The 19,177-nt window shown below is 33.5% G+C and overlaps 1 pseudogene; it reads right to left on the minus strand.

Annotated features, from left to right (window-relative positions):
* LOC125370954 overlaps nucleotides 1-19,177 on the minus strand; it is a 100,883-nt pseudogene that overhangs the window by 38,096 nt on the left and 43,610 nt on the right.

Genomic DNA, 19,177 nt, shown 5'->3' on the forward strand with positions numbered 1-19,177 from the left:
TTCACCACGGCCGTGTTTCTCCCCGTGTTGGCTACCACGGGCCATGTTTCTCCCCGTGTTATCCACCACGGGCCGTGCTGAATGCCGTGGTGGCTACGGAATCGTGCCCAAACTATTGTTTTGAAGACCAAGTTTCGATGGTTGGTCACGGCCAGAGTCCAGGCCGTGATGGTCAGCACGGCCTTGACTCAGGCCGTGCTCAATGTGTGCAACGCGGGCTCTTGTCCGATCTTGATGAATTCTCATCCGTTTCCGAACGTATTGATCTATAATTGCTTAAACACCGATGATGGTCCTATAAATGTTCCTGAAATGCAAAAGAACATAAAACACAGGTGATCTGGGAATAAAAGCACAATAATTGCTAAGAACATACGCAATAATATGCAAGCAAATATGTGTAAAACTATGCTCATCAAATTACCCCACACTTAAGCTATTTCTTGTCCTCAAGCAATTAACAACTCACCTCATAAAACTACAGTTAGCAATTCCTTTCAGTTTATACCCCTAGTCCACAACAGAGAGTATTCAACACATCTCAAAGGATACTCAATCATAAATCAAGCCTACAAAGACACCTTCATGATCAGAGTCATGCTTAGGGAAGATTCAAACCAACCTTTCTGGAAAGAGAAATTCTTAGCTGGTTTACCTAAGATACTAGGTGAAAGAGTTAGGAATACCATAAGAGAAGCCTATAATGACCAGATCCCTTATGATTTCTACACTTATGGTGAATTAGTGAGCCTTACCCAGAAAGAAGGATTGAAGATATGCCATGACCTTAAACTTCAAAGACAACTCAAATGGGAAATGAAGAAGACTAGGCAAGAACTAGGTAGTTTTTGTAATCAGTTTGAGTATAATCCCATAGAGCCTTCCCCTACCTATAAAGGAAAATGCAAAGAAGATTTTTCCAAATCTTTTAAGAAAAAATAATTTTTCAAAAATAGAAGAACTCCCAAGAATAAGGAGAATTTCTACAAAAAGCCATCCTCTTCAAAATTTCCAAAACAAAATTCCAAAAAAGATTTTAGCAAAATTACTTGCTATAAGTGTGGCAAAAAGGGCCATACTTCAAAGTATTGTAAGTTTTCTAAAAAACTCCATGAGCTCCAAATAGAAGATGAAATTTTAAGCAAAATTTCTGCTCTTCTTGTTGATTCCTCTGAATCAGAATTTTCGAATAGTGAGGAAGAGTTTCAAATTGATGAAATCAAACCTCATCCGACTATTCTGAATCAGATTCTGAAGATATTTCAAAGAATATTAATATGCTCACTAGGCAACAAGAAGCTTTTCTTGAAGCCGTCAAGCATATTAATGACCCCCAAATCCAAAAACAAGTTTTGAAAGAAATCTTAAAAACTGAGACCCTTGTCCCCTCTTCTAGTAAGAATACTTATGATCTTACTATGATCTTGGATAAAAGGAAAAAGCTAAAAAACCCTCTTCCTACGTTCCAAGAGCTTCAGAAAGAAATCAAAGCCATCAAAACAGAGCTCAAAGATTTGAAAAAAAAATAACAAAATGATTATGTTTTGCTCCAAAGCCTGATTCTCAAACAGAATAGTGATTCTGATTCTGAAGAAGAAAATAATTTTCAAAATCTTGAGGTTTCTGAAAATGTTCCAGAAAACTTCATCAACATTTTAAAAGAAATTACCTCAAGAAAATATTTTATTCAAATAAAACTCATTTTTCCTGGTGACTTCCAAATAGAAACCATCGCTTTATTTGATACAGGAGTAGACCTCAACTGTATCAATTATGAGCTGGTTCCTAAAAGGTATCATCAAGAAACTAAAGAAAGGCTTACTTCAGCCAATAGTTTAAAGATTAGGATCATGGGAAAACTCAAGTCGCAATTCTAAATAATAATATTGCTTTGAAAAATGTTTTTATTCTTACAAAAGATCTTCAGCAAACAGTTATTTTGGGAACTCCTTTTATCAATTTAATTACTCCTTTCAAAGTAACTACTCCTGGTATTATTTTTAAAGCTAAAGATTCAAAGATTGTTTTTCCTTTTATAGAAAAACCTAAAAAGAGAAATCTCAATCTTATTAAAGCCCATTCAATTTACAATTTTGAGATAAATGCTTTGATCAAAGGAAAACAAACCCAGCTTTTCCACTTAAAATAAGATATGGGTTTGAAAAGGATCCAAAATCAAATGCAAAATGATTTTGTCCAAAGAAAAAACACTGATTTGCAAAAGAAGATTGAAAATGAAGTTTGTTTGATCTTCCTAATGCTTTTTAGAGACGAAAACAACATATGGTAGATTTACCATATGAAAAAGAATTTTTTGATAAGCAAATCCCTACCAAAGCAAGACCCATCCAAATGAATGAAGCCCTAGAAAGCCATTGTAGAATAGAAATAAAAGATTTAGAGCAAAAAGGTTTGATTACCAAATTTAGATCCCCCTGGTCATGTGCAGCTTTCTATGTCAACAAAAATAGTGAGATAGAAAGAGGAACACCTAGGTTGTTGATTAATTACAAATCTTTGAATAAAGCCCTAAAATGGATTAGATACCCAATTCCAAACAAAAAGGATCTTCTTCAAAAGCTTCATTCTGCTTTATTTTTTCAAAGTTTGATATGAAATCAGGATTTTGGCAAATCCAGATTCATCCAAAAGACAGATACAAAACTGCTTTTACAGTTCCATTTGGCTAGTACGAATGGAATGTAATGCCCTTTGGATTAAAAAATGCTCCTTCTGAATTTCAAAAAATCATGAATGACATTTTCAATCCTTATTCAAAGTTTTGCATTGTCTACATTGATGATGTGTTGATATTTTCAAATTCTCTAGAGCAACATTTCAAACACTTGGAGACATTTTTCTATATTGTTAAGAAAAATGGTTTAGTGGTTTCAAACTCAAAGATATCTTTATTCCAAACAAAAATTAGGTTTCTTGGTCACTATATCTCGCGGGGAACTATCACCCCAATTGAAAGGTCTCTAGCCTTTACTTCAAAGTTTCCAGACAAAATTTTGGAAAATACACAATTACAAAGATTCCTTGGTAGTTTAAATTATGTGATGGATTTTTATCCAAATTTGAACTGTCTAGCAAAGCCCCTGCATGATAAGTTAAAGAAAAACCCCCATGCATGGACCGATGAGCATACAAAGATTGTCCAAAGCATAAAAAAGCAAGTTTCTGAAATACCATGTTTACACCTAGCTGATCCATCTACATTCAAAATTGTTGAAACTGATGCATCAAATCTAGGATATGGTGGGATTCTTAAGCAAGTCCAAAACAACAAAGAATGTATTGTCCAGTTTACTTCTGCACACTGGAATGATACACAAAAAAAACTATTCAACTATCAAAAAAGAAATTCTTTCGATAGTTTTGTGCATTTCAAAATTTCAAAGCGATCTTTTAAACCAAAAATTTCTTTTAAGGATTGATTGTAAATCTGCTAAAGAAGTTATACAAAAAGATGTTCAAAACATAGCTTCAAAACAAATTTTTGCCAGAAAGCCATTCTTTCTGTTTTTGACTTTGAAATCGAATACATAAGAGGAGATTCGAATTCAATTCCAGACTTTCTAACCAGAGAATTCCTTCAAAAACAGGAGTGAAAATGCCAAGAAAATCAAAAGCGAAAGAAGAAAAGTCGACAGCAAGTTCAAAGCATGTCCAAAGTCCAAAGAAGGAAATTTTGTCTTCTTCTTCAAAGCCCATCAGAACCTGGACGGAAATCATCCAGGAAGAAATTGATAGGAGCAAGGTCGATCCGGCCCAACAACAATCGCAAATTCAAGAGTGGTTTGCACAGTAAGATCCTGAATTCCTAAAAAGGGTCGAAGAATATTCAAAGCAAATGATACAACTTCAACCCGAAGCCTCTCCAAAGTCATCCTCCTCTTCTAACAAGGGTAAAGGTATACTTTCTATCCCTTTTTCAAAATCTGAGATAGAAATTTTTCCTCAAAACCTATCTCAGAACTCTAAAAGTATTTCAAAGCCCAACTCTCAAGAAATAGTTTTGTCACAAACAAAACTTTTCAAATCCAACGAATATATAGAAAAGCAAAATTTTCAAAACATTTTGACTATTGAGGAAGGATTCTGTACAGAAAGCCCCTCAAAACTGATTTCAAAGATTTTCCCTCCAGGATGGTATTTCAAGCCCTGGAATATTTCAAAGCCTCAATCCTATTACTAGTCTATCCTTGAGGTAACTGGTTCTGTAAAGTTCAAACACTTCAAAAAACACAAAGACCATAAAAACCCTGCATATTCCACATGCACCATACAAAGAATCCTCCACCCTACAGATTGGGGAATGGATTTACACTCATCAAGATCCTTCCCAACTTCCCTCCAAAGAACCTACCCATCAAGCCTAAACACTTCTTTCAACTATTGGGATTACCAACAAGCTTGGTTTAATACTTTTCTTCTTCAAAACGAAGGACAAAACCATTCTTGGCTTTTCTACTTCAATACAAGCTCAATCCAAATTTCAAAGATCCCCTATTGGTTTAAACAATGGTGGAATTTTTATGGCAATGTTCCTAAGACCATAATTCCAGAAGTTCTACCTCTGTTTAACCTTTTCAAAGCCCACTATAAACCCAATAAAATAGAAAAATATTTCCCCCGTTACTTCTATTTTGTTCAAACTTTTTTCTTCCCTGAAAATGTGTATGGTATTTCCATTTCAATCAAGCAGCAGATGGAGAAATCATTCTTACCCGAAGGTTCAAAGTCAAATGGTGGGATAAATTTAACCACCAAGAAAAATTATCACAAAAGATGGTACAAAATTTCCTTTCAAAAAATAGCTTCTTACCACCTCTGAAAGAACAGACCACTTTCTTGGTACAGAAGTCCTTCATAATTCCAAAGCTAGCGGTGGCTCAGACAGAAGAAGATTTCTTACAGTTGATTAAACAATTGTCAGAAACCGCCTTTTCCAAAGGAAAATCAAAAGCTTCATCTTCCTCTTCCAGCACCAGCTCAGTAGCAATAAACCTAGATGGTGACTCAAACGAAGATGACTATTTTGGGATATTCAAGACCATTAATAAGATTGAGATTTCTCTTTTTAGGTTTTTCTATAAAAGGAAAAAAAATCTTTGAATCTTTAGCTTTAAAAATAATACTAGCAGTAGTTACTTTGAAAGGAGTAATTAAATTGATAAAAGGAGTTCCCAAAATAATTGTTTGCTGAAGATCTTTTGTAAGAATAAAAATATTTTTTAAAGCAATATTATTATTTAGAATTGCAGCTTCAGTTTTTTTCGCAATCCTAATCTTTGAACTATTGGCTGAAGTAAGTCTTTCTTTAGTTTCTTGATGATACCTTTTAGGAACCAGCTCATAATTGATACAGTTGAGGTCTGCTCCTGTATCAAATAAAGTGATGGTTTCTATTTGGAAGTCACCAGGGAAAATGAGTTTTATTTGAATCAAATATTTTCTTGAGGTAATTTCTTTTAAAACGTTAATGAAGTTTTCTGGAACATTTTCAGAAACCTCAAGATTTTGAAAATTATTTTCTTCTTTAGAATCAGAATCACTATTCTGTTTGAGAATCAGGCTTTGGAGCAAAATAGAATCATTTTATTGTTTTTCTTTCAAATCTTTGAGCTCTGTTTTGATGGCTTTGATTTCTTTCTGAAGCTCTTGGACGGTAGGAAGAGGGTTTTTAGCTTTTTCCCTTTATCCAAGATCATAGTAAGATCATAAGTATTCTTACTAGAAGAGGGGACAAGGGTCTCAGTTTTTAAGATTTCTTTCAAAACTTGTTTTTGGATTTGGGGGTCATTAATATGCTTGACGGCTTCAAGAAGAGCTTCTTGTTGCCTAGTGAGCATATTAATATTCTTTGAAATATCTTCAGAATCTGATTCAGAATAGTCGGATGAGGTTTTGATTTCATCAATTTGGAACTCTTCCTCACTATTCGAAAATTCTGATTCAGAGGAATCAACAAGAAGAGCAGAAATTTTGCTTAAAATTTCATCTTCTATTTGGAGCTCATGGAGTTTTTTAGAAAACTTACAATACTTTGAAGTATGGCCCTTTTTGCCACACTTATAGCAAGTAATTTTGCTAAAATATTTTTTGGAATTTTGTTTTGGAAATTTTGAAGAGGATGGCTTTTTGTAGAAATTCTCCTTATTTTTGGGAGTTCTTCTATTTTTGAAAAAATTGTTTTTTCTTAAAAGATTTGGAAAAATCTTCTTTGCATTTTCCTTTGTAGGTAGAGGAAGGCTCTATGGGATTATACTCAAACTGATTACAAAAACTACCTAGTTCTTGCCTAGTCTTCTTCATTTCCCATTTGAGTTGTCTTTGAAGTTTAAGGTCATGGCATATCTTCAATCCTTCTTTCTGGGTAAGGCTCACTAATTCACCATAAGTGTAGAAATCATAAGGGATCTGGCCATTATGGGCTTCTCTTATGGTATTTCTAACTCTTTCACCTAGTATCTTAGGTAAACCAGCTAAGAATTTCTCTTTCCAAAAAGGTTGGTTTGAATCTTCCCTAAGCATGACTCTGGTCAGGAAGGTGTCTTTGTAGGCTTGGAAATTGCTAAGCTTTTTACAGGTTAGGTTGCTAAGGAGCTCAGCATTCTTATCTTTTAGAAGAGAAGGGTCTTCTATGAAGTGGAGGGAAATTATTAGGATTAAGGTTGACACAACATCCTCAATTGGACTTCCTAGTTCATCTAAGATGGGGGTCCCTTCTATTGTGGTTTGGATAGCACCTAGGATTTGGAGCTGTTGTGCTTGTGTGAGATGGTAATCCCACCATCCTTTAAGCTGGCTAGAAAATCCAGCTATGAGGAGTTCAGCAATGGCTCTATCAGAGGTACCGCTTTGGGTTTTGTAAGCATTGGCTGCCATGGTCATCTGTTGTAAGAGACCAAGAATATTGTATTCTGACATTCCATCTATATTCCATTCATAAACGGAGGAGGCATTGAACCTAGATTGGATTAGGATATTGTTCTTATTTTCTATTCCTAGATCTGGAGTAGTATTCCTAGGAGTATGCCAGGTCAATCTAGGGGCTTGCCATCCCAATCTGTTGATGTTGGAGGGTTTTTCAGTGACACTTTCAAGCTCTGAATCATTGGATTCATCGCATTGGGCTTGATCTATAGCACTGATATTCCTACTGCTTTGAGGAGTGTCTGGTACTAGGTTTTTGGAAGACTTAGAAGTGGCTAATTTGCTAAGTTGTTCCCTGACTGCTCTAGCAAATTCAGTTTGCTTTTGAAATTGGTCTTGGCTAGGCTTTGAGATTTGGTAGGGTTTGAAGACTGGATTTTTGAGCTTTTCTAATCGGCTTATCTCTTTTGGATGTTCAGTGTTGGGGATTGGAGAGGTGAAGACTATAGGAGGTTTTTAGATCTAGCTTTCTATCCTAACAAGCTGCTTCCCTATTGTGTTAAGATAGGTATTCGAGAAATTGTTCTGCTGAACAATATTCTTGACATTCTTCTCAAGATCTTCTCCTATCAATTTGTAAGGTGTAGCCTCTATTTCATTCTCTCCATAAGGAATGGTTATCTTTCTAAAGGGAGGATGTTCAGACTGGATGGTTTGGTTTTCCCCGACCTTCCACTCTGGAGCCTTGTTTCTTACAGTGACGGGACTAATAAGCTTTTCTTTGAAAGGATAAAGAATACTATTTTCTTTGCAATAAATTTGAAACCAATCAAAAAATTTGATTTGGACTTTGTTTTGAATGCAAAATTGATAGTATCTTTCTTGAATACTATCCTTTTCTTGTAAAAAATTCTTAAGAAACCAAAGTTTTTTAGAATGATTTTTCTTTGAATAGAAATCTTCATGTAAAAGCTTTTTATCAATTTGAAAATCTTTTGAAATCATGTTGATTTCTGCTTCTAGATTTTGTGTTATTGCAGATGGTGATGGTGAAGAGGGGGTAGAGATGATCTCTATCTCCTCATCTTCTTTTTTTGGTTCATTGTAGACTGGTCTGGGGATATTGCTTTGATAATCAACATTTTGTAGTATATTGTTTGAGCTTGGTATATCATATGTTGAAAATCTAGGTTGTGTTTGAGATGGGGTTGGTTCTTTGTAAGGAGCATAAATAACAGAAGGTATTTTTGATACCCTTCTAATATCTATGGTCGATGTTGAAGAGTCATCATCAGAAAATCTAGAAGAGGTTGATTTCCTGTTGAATGTAAGCTTTACTTTTTCATCTGGAAATTGGGTTATATTTTTTAGATTTGTATTTGGCTCTGTTTGCTTTGGTGATTCAGGTTGGGTTTCTCCTTCAAGGATCCATTCTTCTAGAAGAGTGATATCTTTCCATTGAATGGTTTTTGGAATAGTTGCATTGGATTTGGAGAGATCTGCTTGTAGGAATAAGGTTTCTCCTTTTGGTGAATGGAGCTTGTGTTTTGAACCAAAAGCAGAAATCATGGCTTTGTAATGTATTTTGAAAATCAATGCTATCGGAATAGATCCTTCAAGCATTTTGTAATTATGTGTCTTTATTTGAAGAACGATGCTCTTTAAAATATTTTTATCATTTAATGACATTGTAATGTTTGGAAAGCAATTGAAAGAAATTGGTCCTTTATTCAGGCTCGACACAACAGTACCTAACAAAGAATCATAAAAATTTGTAAACCTAGCATCTCTAAGGATTGCTAAGATGGAAGTATCTAAACCTTCTCTAGTAAAGGGCTTTATTTCTACCTAGACAAGGCCTATATGGATATACTTATAGTCTTTTTCTTTATGCTTTTGGAGGGTCTTTGGATTTAAAAGATAAATTTCTTCAAAAGGCTTTGAAATATGAATATCTCTTTCTTCAGTTTTGATAGTAAAATCAGTTTTGAAGAGAGGAAACTTTGAAAACTCATAAATTTATTTCTTTTGAACCTTGGGTATTTTCCAATCATCAATATGCTTTGAAAAATCTTCAATAGTGATTTCTTCACTATTTACTAAACCTTTGTACCTTGAGGACTCAGAGGTAGAAGAGTTTGAGAAAGAAGAAGATCTATAGAAAAATGGTTCTAAATAAAATAAACCAAAATAACTTTCTAAACAAACATGAACCAAGCCACCAGTTTTACTGCCCTTATACCTGACGGGACTTACTACTGTGCATAAATGAACAATGCTTGTTTATCAGTGATATGATGCAAACTGAAATGAGTTTAAAATCTTCTTTATGCAAATGATGTTTCTTCCCCGGAACCTAATAGGCTCTGATACCAAGATAGCAGATGGACAAGTTTCTGGTGTGCAAGATCCTCAGACGAGGCAAGCATAGAGCATACGCTTGTTAAATCTTAAACAAAAATGGAAGATAAGAAGAGATATTTTATTGATAGATACAAACTTTGAACACAAACTTTGAACAAACATACAAACTTTGAAATAAAAGCTTTAAAATGAAAGCTTTAAACTTAAGAAATATAACTTATAAGAGGAGAAATTGAATATAAGAGGAAGGTGTTTCTTCTCACTATCACTCTCACACTATACTCTCTCTTTTCTCACTATATTTCTTCTTTGTGTGACTTGAAGAATACAAGAGGTATATATATATATATATATATATATATATATATATTACTAAAAAATGGAGCAATGCCAATCCTCTCAATAAAACAAGAAATAGGCTATTGCTCCTTTCTTTTATTTTATCTTCAAGAACTCACACATATTAAGATCAAAGTCTTATCCATTTTTAGATGGAGTTTTAACAACAGCTAGGTCTAGATACGTTCATGTATAGCTTCTATACCAAGGTTAGCACGGTTGATAATATCAGCCCAGGTATTAATTATACGACCTTGACTATCAATTACAGATTGGTTGAAATTGAAACCATTTAGGTTGAGAGCCATAATGCTAATACCTAAAACAGTGAACCAAATACCTACTACAGACCAAGCAGCTAGGAAGAAGTGTAAAGAACAAGAGTTGTTGAAACTAGCATATTGGAATATCAATCGGCCAAAATAATCATGAGCAGCTATGATATTATAAGTTTCTTCCTCTTGACCGAATCATTAGCAAATTCATTTTCTATTGTTTTCCTTATCAAACTAGAGGTTACCAAGGAATCATGCATATTACTAAATAGGGAGCCGCCGAATACACCAAGCCTGTTGATTTTAGAGATTGTTAATTAAAAAATTTATATTGATTAATTATGTGTTTGTTTGTAGTGGATGTGATAGAGTTGAATTAGTTTAATACCAGAAAAATTATGTGTGGATGTATTCCCAAAATAAATATTATGTCGGACTGTCTGCCAATAATTGGGATCTATGATGTGTTGCGAAGTCGAGAAAGATAATGTGATTTTGGTGGTCCGACTTCCATTAATTAATTGATGAATATTAGAAGTGTTTCTAGCAGGTCCTAGACCCGTTGTACAGGGGGTAAACGTTCGTAATTTAGGGGAGGTTCTGCCAAATTTTCGGTAGAATTTTTAAGTCGAAATTCTTAGACAGTCAGTTCTAGGGGTCTAGGCCTAGGGTTATTTATTAAATGTTTTACTTTTATTGATTGAATTGCTCCTGTGAATAGATAATACATCATTTCAACTCGCTCCACTCGAGGCATAGGAGCAGAGCAAGAGGGTCACCAGAACTATGAGTTAAAGTCATATATCTGTTAGACCCTACTATACCTGTGTCATGCTAAAGTTTTATATAGCAATTCTGATTTATTGATTTAAAAGATTTAAATAATGTATATATTTACTACTCGTATATCATTTTCTACATCACTGTTATTATGATTGCATGTTGACTCGGGATGAGACGACAGTAGAACATGCCACCTGATGGGTTGCATCAGGACTGCATGCGCAATGGTATAAATCTGAGGCAGGTAGTAAAATAATATTTTAAGCCCTGGTCAAGTTCAACTCTCTGGCTTATGTGGAGTTTGGTTGCCGGATTAAAGATCTATGGTCAAGCGTTGCTCTCTAGGAGCCAGGTTTATTGGAAGTTAAGTAACCAGACTGGAATTAAAGACTCTGGTCGAGCTCTGCTCTCTGGGCGCCAGTTCTATTGGAGTGAGAGAGCCAAAAAAGGCTGTTAGTATTAGGGTTAGGGTTCTGCTGAGATACTCGTTCCATAGCATATAAAATATATTTCTTTAAATCATGGCATGACCCGTATTTTTACATGACCTAATATTTTATTTTGATTAAACAAATGTTTTATTATAGTGGTTGTATTCATTTTTGAATGTATGATTTTAACTCACTATCGAGACTGATAGTCTCAAATTTAACTGGTATTTGTTAGCTTTCCGTAGTTCTTTTCCTCTAGCATCCCGATTTCCTTCACCTTCAGGTTTAATATAACTGATTTTATTGGTATATTTGATTTTTAAATTCTAGATTCTCCGCAGTAGTAATTTCAAACTTATCATTTGTAATGGCATATTAATTCAGGTATTGCTTATTTATGCTAGCAGACTGAATTAAACATAGTATCTGGATAGTTAAAAGTTAGTGTTATAATTGATACAATTTGGATTATACTTTGATTGAGATAGCGAATAGTTAGGCTTGCTATGGGTTTCAGTAGCCTTACGCCTACCCATTTCCTAGCGCCGATTACGAGCCCACAGATCGGATCGTGACAACTATCATAGTTATTTTAATTCTAAATAATAATATAAATTTAGATTATAAATCAAATTAAAAATAATTTTTAATATTTTATAATATTCTTTAAAATTATAATAAATTAAATATTATTTAATGTAATTCGTAACATGTATTGTGGATTAGAGAACCATCACATATGCGGGGACCTGCTTCTTTTTTTATATGTGTGGACTTTTATTCCCGTTTTTTAAATTTTTTAAATCATAATAAAATAAATTTATAAAAATTAATATTATATGAAAAATTATATATTAAATAATTTTTTAATATATTTATAAGAACTAATCGTCTATCCATGTTCCATTTTAATTCAATTTAGTTTGATTCTTTCTAAATCTATAATTATTTTTGGATTATACATATATATATATATATTATAATTTTGGAATAAATTTTTTAATATGTGTCACTATTATGAAGATTTTTATTTTAACATGTTTATTTATTTTTGATACATGAAATTTTTATTTTTTTAAATTATGATAAAATAAATTTAAGAAATTAAGATTATATTAAAAATAATGTGTTGAATAAAGTTTTTATAAATTTATAAAAACGAGTCGTTTACCCACTTGCTGTACGACTATCGTACTTATTTTAATTATAGATAATAATATATATTTAATTTATAAATAAAGTTAACAATTTAACTTGGCACAAAGATAATGGTAGCATCAATAATTTAACATGGCATTACTAAAAATCAACATGAAAAAAGAAAAGTTATTTTGCTGCTTGTAAATGTGGGATGTGAGGTTTCCAGAAAAGTAGAGAGAAGAGGAAAGAAAAAAAAAAAGAGGTTGTGAGAGCCAAAGGATAGAGAACTGAGAGGCAGCAGAGACAGAATCAAAAGATCAAGGACATTGTTTTATGGATTGAGCCAGTGAAAGCGTTTAACAAATGAAAAGCAAGAAAAGGGGGAACTATTTGGGTTTAAAAAAATAAAGGTAAAATTGGAGTGAGAAGAATAGAGAAGGTAGAGTCAAAAAAAAAAAGATGACGAGAGAGAGAGAGGAGAAACCTGGTATTGTAATGTAGAATAATTCTGGCAGCAACGTCTTATCCCCCTTCTGATCTAAAGCAACATGAATTTCTTTCTTTCTTATAGTTGATTTATTTTAATTTGGTATGCATGATCTTCATAAGTTCACTTGCATATTGAGATTAATGTTGGAGATTGTATAAATATGGAAACAGTTAAAGAAAAGGGAAAAAAATAACTTTAAACTAAAAAGCCTACATCTCCCACCTTTTAGTGTTTGAGGCGTTAGGGCCTGTGCCTCGTGCACCTTTAACAACTATGGGATCAATTAAGCCATATTACTACGTAAAAAAAGTATTTAATATAATTTAGTTAAAATGTATATGCTGGAAACTGATATCCTACTCTGAGAAGCAATACAATTTGCAAGGTAGGGAGAAGCAACATGGTTTTCTATGATGTAATCTAATAATGCACCAGTAGCACTCTGCCCACCCTCTATAAGCCAGTACTCAAGGATCATTGCTGCAGGAATTGCAAAAAAAAAAGGCCTTAAGATTAAGTTTAGCAATATATTGCCGTGGATAAATAAATGCTGATTTTTTATTAAAGTATGATAATATGTATACATGTCTGCACATTCATGTCTTAAAAATCATTTCAAACATTCACAATACTCCAAAATGATAGCCTGCCCCAGCATTGTAATAATTTTCAAAGAGACAGACATTGATATTAGAAATTCTAGACGTTACCTGACCAAAAAGGTTCCCAAACCCCATAAATGAACAGCTTGCTCTGTGATTCAACCATATGACAAGTAGAAGTACCACAAACTAAAGCCATATGATGACATATTGTTTCGTTATCATGCTCCATAAAGACAAAGTTTATAAGAAAGTGAGGAAGTATCTTTTTTTACTAGTAAAGGTAGTGCTGAGTAGAAAAACAAATTAATGTAGTTTAAGGCTATGCAGAGGTGGTTTATTAATGTAATCAAACCTTCAACCAAATGACTAGACCCAGGCAGAGCTAAAGTATGGCATAAGAAACAAAATGCAAGTAAAAATTCATTTAGGCAGTTTCTGCAACTTTTTCTCTATAATACATAGACCACGAAAACTTTGAAGGAGCAATGAGGTAAAGTCTGCCATGGGTTGCCCAATTCTACCATCAACTTCAAGCCCCAATCTTAAGCAAGGGCCTTTAGATTTATTTATTCACAACTGATCTATAAAATTCTGTAGCATAATTGAGGTTAACGTCATTGAAGTAATACTTCCTTCAAAGTCCTTTTGTCTGTTTTTCTCATTTTTTTTCTTGGAGAGGTGGAGGAAGGTGGAGGGAATGGGATGAACCAAGAGAAAACAATGACTAATAGGAACTCCAGCAAAGACAGAACAAGAAAAGCTGCATTATGTTTTGCACTCACTTAAAACCTCTCCCCTAATCATTTATTGTTTTGTACCTAGTTATATGTCATAAAAGTTATGAATTGAACTGAAGATTTAGGAACAAGTGCTCATGCATCCCTGACCGGCCGCATTCAGGGCCATCATGGCCTCACTGAGACCAGCATATTTTGCGGCAACAACACCGAGAATAACAGTACCTAATACTCGTGGTAGTACAATAGGGCAACCTACACCAGTCATGAACAAGTAAGCATTAAGTCTGTTAACATGCACACAACACTGCAAAAATAATAGAAAAACTATTATTCTCAAAAGTAGTCAGAGCAAGCTATCATAGTCTTACAATACTGAATTTAGTGCATGTTTCTTTAATTGTATACATGTTCTAAAAGACAAATTTATTGCAATCCCAACCTGCACAGTTCTCCTAACTCTGTAACTCACTATGAACCTGATATCAAGTAAATAAAATTCAAAGAATCACTAGATTTAATGTTTTGCTCCAATTTTTATAATTTCAACACCCAAAGGGTATTTCCGCAATTTCTAGCTTTGCAAGGAGAATTTCTATAATTTCCAGTTTTGCTGGAACAATAGTTAAAATTTATTTTAAAAGTCTTTATTTTATTTTAAGTGTGAATTAAAAGTTTAACTTAATTTAGTAGTGGTAGGATTAGTTTAGTCTATACAAATCTATGCTTGTAACAATTACTATTGAGAGTTTTCCAAATTTATTAACAAATATGTCCTGCAAATTGTTGGTCTAGAATTATGTGTTTCAATTTTCTTTAGGTGTGACTCCTAAACCTTTTAAGTCTTGACTCTTAGAAATTTTCTTGTCTTTTCTTTTCTATTCCTCTATTTCATATCGGAATTTCTGCTAAATCAGAAATGAAATTCAATCTTAACCTTTATTTTTCAAGAAATCAACATAGAACCGGTTTCCTAAATCCATCCTACATCAAACCTTATTGGTATGAACTATTCAAGGTCCAATTTGAGGTTTCATAAACTATTCAAGCCACCAATTCAAGATTGAAAGACTTTCCTAGCAACATATATTCACAATAATTAATAACTAGTGAACATTGAGACTTCACCATGTATTATATCAAACTGGGAAAAGAATAATGAGAATAAATTGCAGTTGCAAAAATGAAACCTTACAAAGGCTATCCATTGATCAAAAGAATGCACTATAATTTTAAAATCAGGGGGAAAATTTTAAGATGTGAACAGTATAAAGAGATTATGAAGATAAGTACCAATAATATCTGCATGTTCTTGAACAAACACAGTTTCTTAAAAGGCCACAGCACGCAAGCAGCATGTCACCTGCAAGGGAAGAAGATATATAAGAAAGAACAGGAAATGATAAAACAAATTACATCTGGAGGTATAGCCATCATTCCACTGACTAAGAAACACATAGTTGAAAATATAAACAACTACATTATAAAGCAATCTCATGATAACACAAATCAACTGAAAGTATGAGATGTAGTTATATATTTAAACATAATATAAAACATGTCATTACAGAAAAATAAATGCATGAAGATTAAAAGCAATGCTTCTTACTTTGTGACCATGAGCATTCCAATGCTCCACAATATGGTATGTACCGTATGCAATAACTTGCATGACAGCAAGGAATTAAAGAGCCAATTGTCTATCACTAATGTAAAGGAATTGTCTATGTTGATAAGTTAGAATAACTAATTAGTTTTTGTTTGTTAGAGATATGGATAAACATTTAGGGATAAGATAAATTAGTTCCTATCTAAGATTTTTTCTATCCTTTAGCTAGTCTATATAAGTTGTGTTTTTCCTGTGTTTGATATATGAAAAACATAAGAGAACATTTCTCTTTTTTCCTTTCTCTATAAAATTCTACATGGTATCAGAGCTTAAGGCTTGATCATGAATTTTAAGGCTGCCATGGTTGGCTCTAGTTCCGCCACTTCAGAAGCTAGCAGTGGTGTGACACCATCAGGAGGAATTTCTCAGTTACTTCCACCTGTTCCTCCTGAGAATTCTCTTCAAATCACCATTCACAAACTAAAGGGCAAGAATTATCTTGAATGGTCTCAGTCCATGAGGTTGGTGATTGATGGAAAAGGGAAACTTGGATACTTGAATGGTGAGATAAAACCACCAACAACCGATGATTCGAAATAGAGGCAGTGGCACTCAGAAAATTCAATGTTTACTGCCTGGTTGATTAACTTAATGGATCCGGTTATTGGAAAACCATTCATATTTTTATAGACTGCTCGAGATGTTTGGGAAGCAGTTCGAGAAACTTACTCGGATTTGGACAACCATTCGCAGTTATTCGAATTAAACACCCATATGTGGAAAATACAACAAGGTAATCGAGAGGTAACAGCTTACTATAATGTTATGATGGTTGTTTGGCAGGAATTGGACATGTTTGAAGATGAACAATGGGAGAATCCTAATGACAGTGCTCAATACAAAAAGAAAATTAAAAGAGGACGAGTATTTATTTTCTTGGCTAGTTTAAACAAAGATCTTGATGAGGTTCGTGGACATATATTAGGAAAAGATCCTTTACCAATTATTAGAGAAGTTTTTTCAGAAGTGCGTAGAGAAGAAGCACGACGAAAAGTGATGCTGAAAGATGATGAATAAAAAATAGATGCTGAGGGATCTGCTCTTGTAACTCGAGGTACAGACTCAGGGGAAAGCAGAAATCCTAGTGTGATCATTGTCGAAAATCATGGCATACTCGAGATATTTGCTGGAAATTGCATGGGAAACCGAAGAAGAAAACAGGTAGCGATAACACCAAGTTAGGGGGAGATGTACAAGCTTTTCAAGCTAGCAATACTAATCTGAGGCAGCAGTCTTCTTCTGAATCTCTTCCTTTTACCAAGGAACAGATAGAGCACCTGTATAAAATGTTTAAGTCCCAAACTTTAGAAAAATCTAACCTGTCTTGTTCTTTTGCATAATCAGGTAATTCTTTCATTACAGCCATAGCTTGTTCACAATCCCATAGCACTTGGATATTAGATGCAGGTGCTACTGATCACATGTCTGGCAATTCGCAAATTTTTTCCTCTTATATATCTTGTGCAGGAAATCAAAAGGTTAAAATTGTAGATGGTTCCTTAGCCACTGTTGCTGGGAAAGGAACAATTCCTATTTCGTCTTCCCTAGTTCTTAAGAATGTCTTACATGTTCCACATTTGTCATATAATCTTTTGTCTGTCAGTAAATTAATCTCTGATCATAATTGTCAAGTGATTTTTAAGTCTTCCTACTGTCAATTTCAGGATTTATCCTCGGGGAAGATGATTGGGCTACATTGGATGGTGGACTCTACTTCTTCAATGATGAGTCAACCTTTAGAAGGCAATACCTGCAAACTTGTTTCAATTCTATTTCTGTTTCAAGTGACACTAAGATTATGTTATGGCATTATCGGTTAGGACATCCAAATTTTCAATATTTAAAGTATTTGTTCCCAAAGTTATTCATGAATAAAAATCCTTTATTTTTCCGATGTGAATTTTGTGAATTAGCTAAACATCACCGAACTGTTTACTAATCGCAACCTTATAAACAGTCCAAGCCATTTACCATGATTCACAGTGATGTTTGCGGTCCTTTTAGAGCGCCAACATTTTCTGAAAAATGCTGGTTTATCCTTTTTATTGATGATCATACTAGAGTTACTTGGGTCTTTCTTTTAAAAGAAAAATTTGATGTTGAAAGTGTGTTAAAAAAATTTTATAATATGGCTCAAACACAATTTCAGACTCAAATTAAAATTTTTCGAAGTGATAATGGAAAGGAGTTCTTTAACAATGTGTTGGGACAATTTTTTGCTGAAAAATGGATTATTCACCAAAGTTCTTGTAGTAACACGCCTCAGCAAAACGGGATGGCTGAGAGAAAAATAAACATATCCTAGAGGTTGTTAGAGCTCTTAGTTTTACAACTAAAATTCCAAAGTATATTTGGGGAGAAGCAGTTTTAACAGCCATATATTTGATTAATAGAATGCCTACAAGAATTTTGAACTTTAAAACACCAATTAAAGTTTTTAGTGAATGTTTCCCATAACTCGGCTAACCAGCAACATTCCTTTAAAAAATTTTGTAAGTGTGGATTTTGTCCATAATTATGATCACCAAACGTTCAAAACTTGATCCAACAGCACATAAATGTATTTTTGTAGGCTATCCTGCAAATCAAAAAGGTTATAAATGTTTTGATCCAGTTTTGAAAAAAATGTTTATTTCTATAGATGTCACTTTTTTTGAAGGACAATCATACTTTGACAAATTTTATCTTCAGGGGGAGAACACTAGTGAAGATGTCTCAACTAATTCTGGTTCTGATTTAAATTCTTATTATGATTTAACTTTTGAGTTTTTTTTCAAATAATGGTATTTCTTGGGGGTCTGATCATGTTTCAAAAGAAAATGGGTCGAAAAAATAAAGAAAGTGTAACACCCCGAATTTTTATATATTTAATAAATGAGTTATTTTCCATATCCAATTAGTTTGATTTTTAAGGAGTAATTAAGTAAACTATTTGAGAAATGATTATATTTTGGTTATTCAAATTTTTTTTCCAAATGCATATTTATATAAGTAAAAATTATATATTGGAAAATTTTGGAAGAAATTATAAAGGATTTTTTTATAAAAGAATTTTGGGAGAATTGGTATTATAATTGATTAGTAGTATTAAATTTTAAGTTGGAAATTGATTATTTAATTTAATTGTGTGTAGGATTTAATTGGAGGATTATTTTGGAATAAGGATTCAAAGTATAATTTTATTTTTATGGGGTTTTAATGGAAATTTGTGAGTTTGGTATTTTCGTAAATAAATATGTCGGTCAGTGAGTGTCAGGCTTACTACGGGTTTCGGTGGCCTTAAGCCTACCCATTCCCTAGTGCCGGTCACGGGCCCACGGGTGGGGTCGTGACAAAGTTGGTAAACCAGGGTTGAGGGTCAAATCCAGTTATAAGTCTGAGCTGAGGAAGTGTATTTTCGATCTTTGCTCGTGTTGGATCCTCAGTGTGTGGAAGCAAGTAAAGATTTGGTTTCCGAGGAGT

Source organism: Ricinus communis, chromosome 8 (genome assembly GCF_019578655.1).
Source record: "Ricinus communis isolate WT05 ecotype wild-type chromosome 8, ASM1957865v1, whole genome shotgun sequence".
Classification (NCBI taxonomy): Eukaryota; Viridiplantae; Streptophyta; class Magnoliopsida; order Malpighiales; family Euphorbiaceae; genus Ricinus; species Ricinus communis.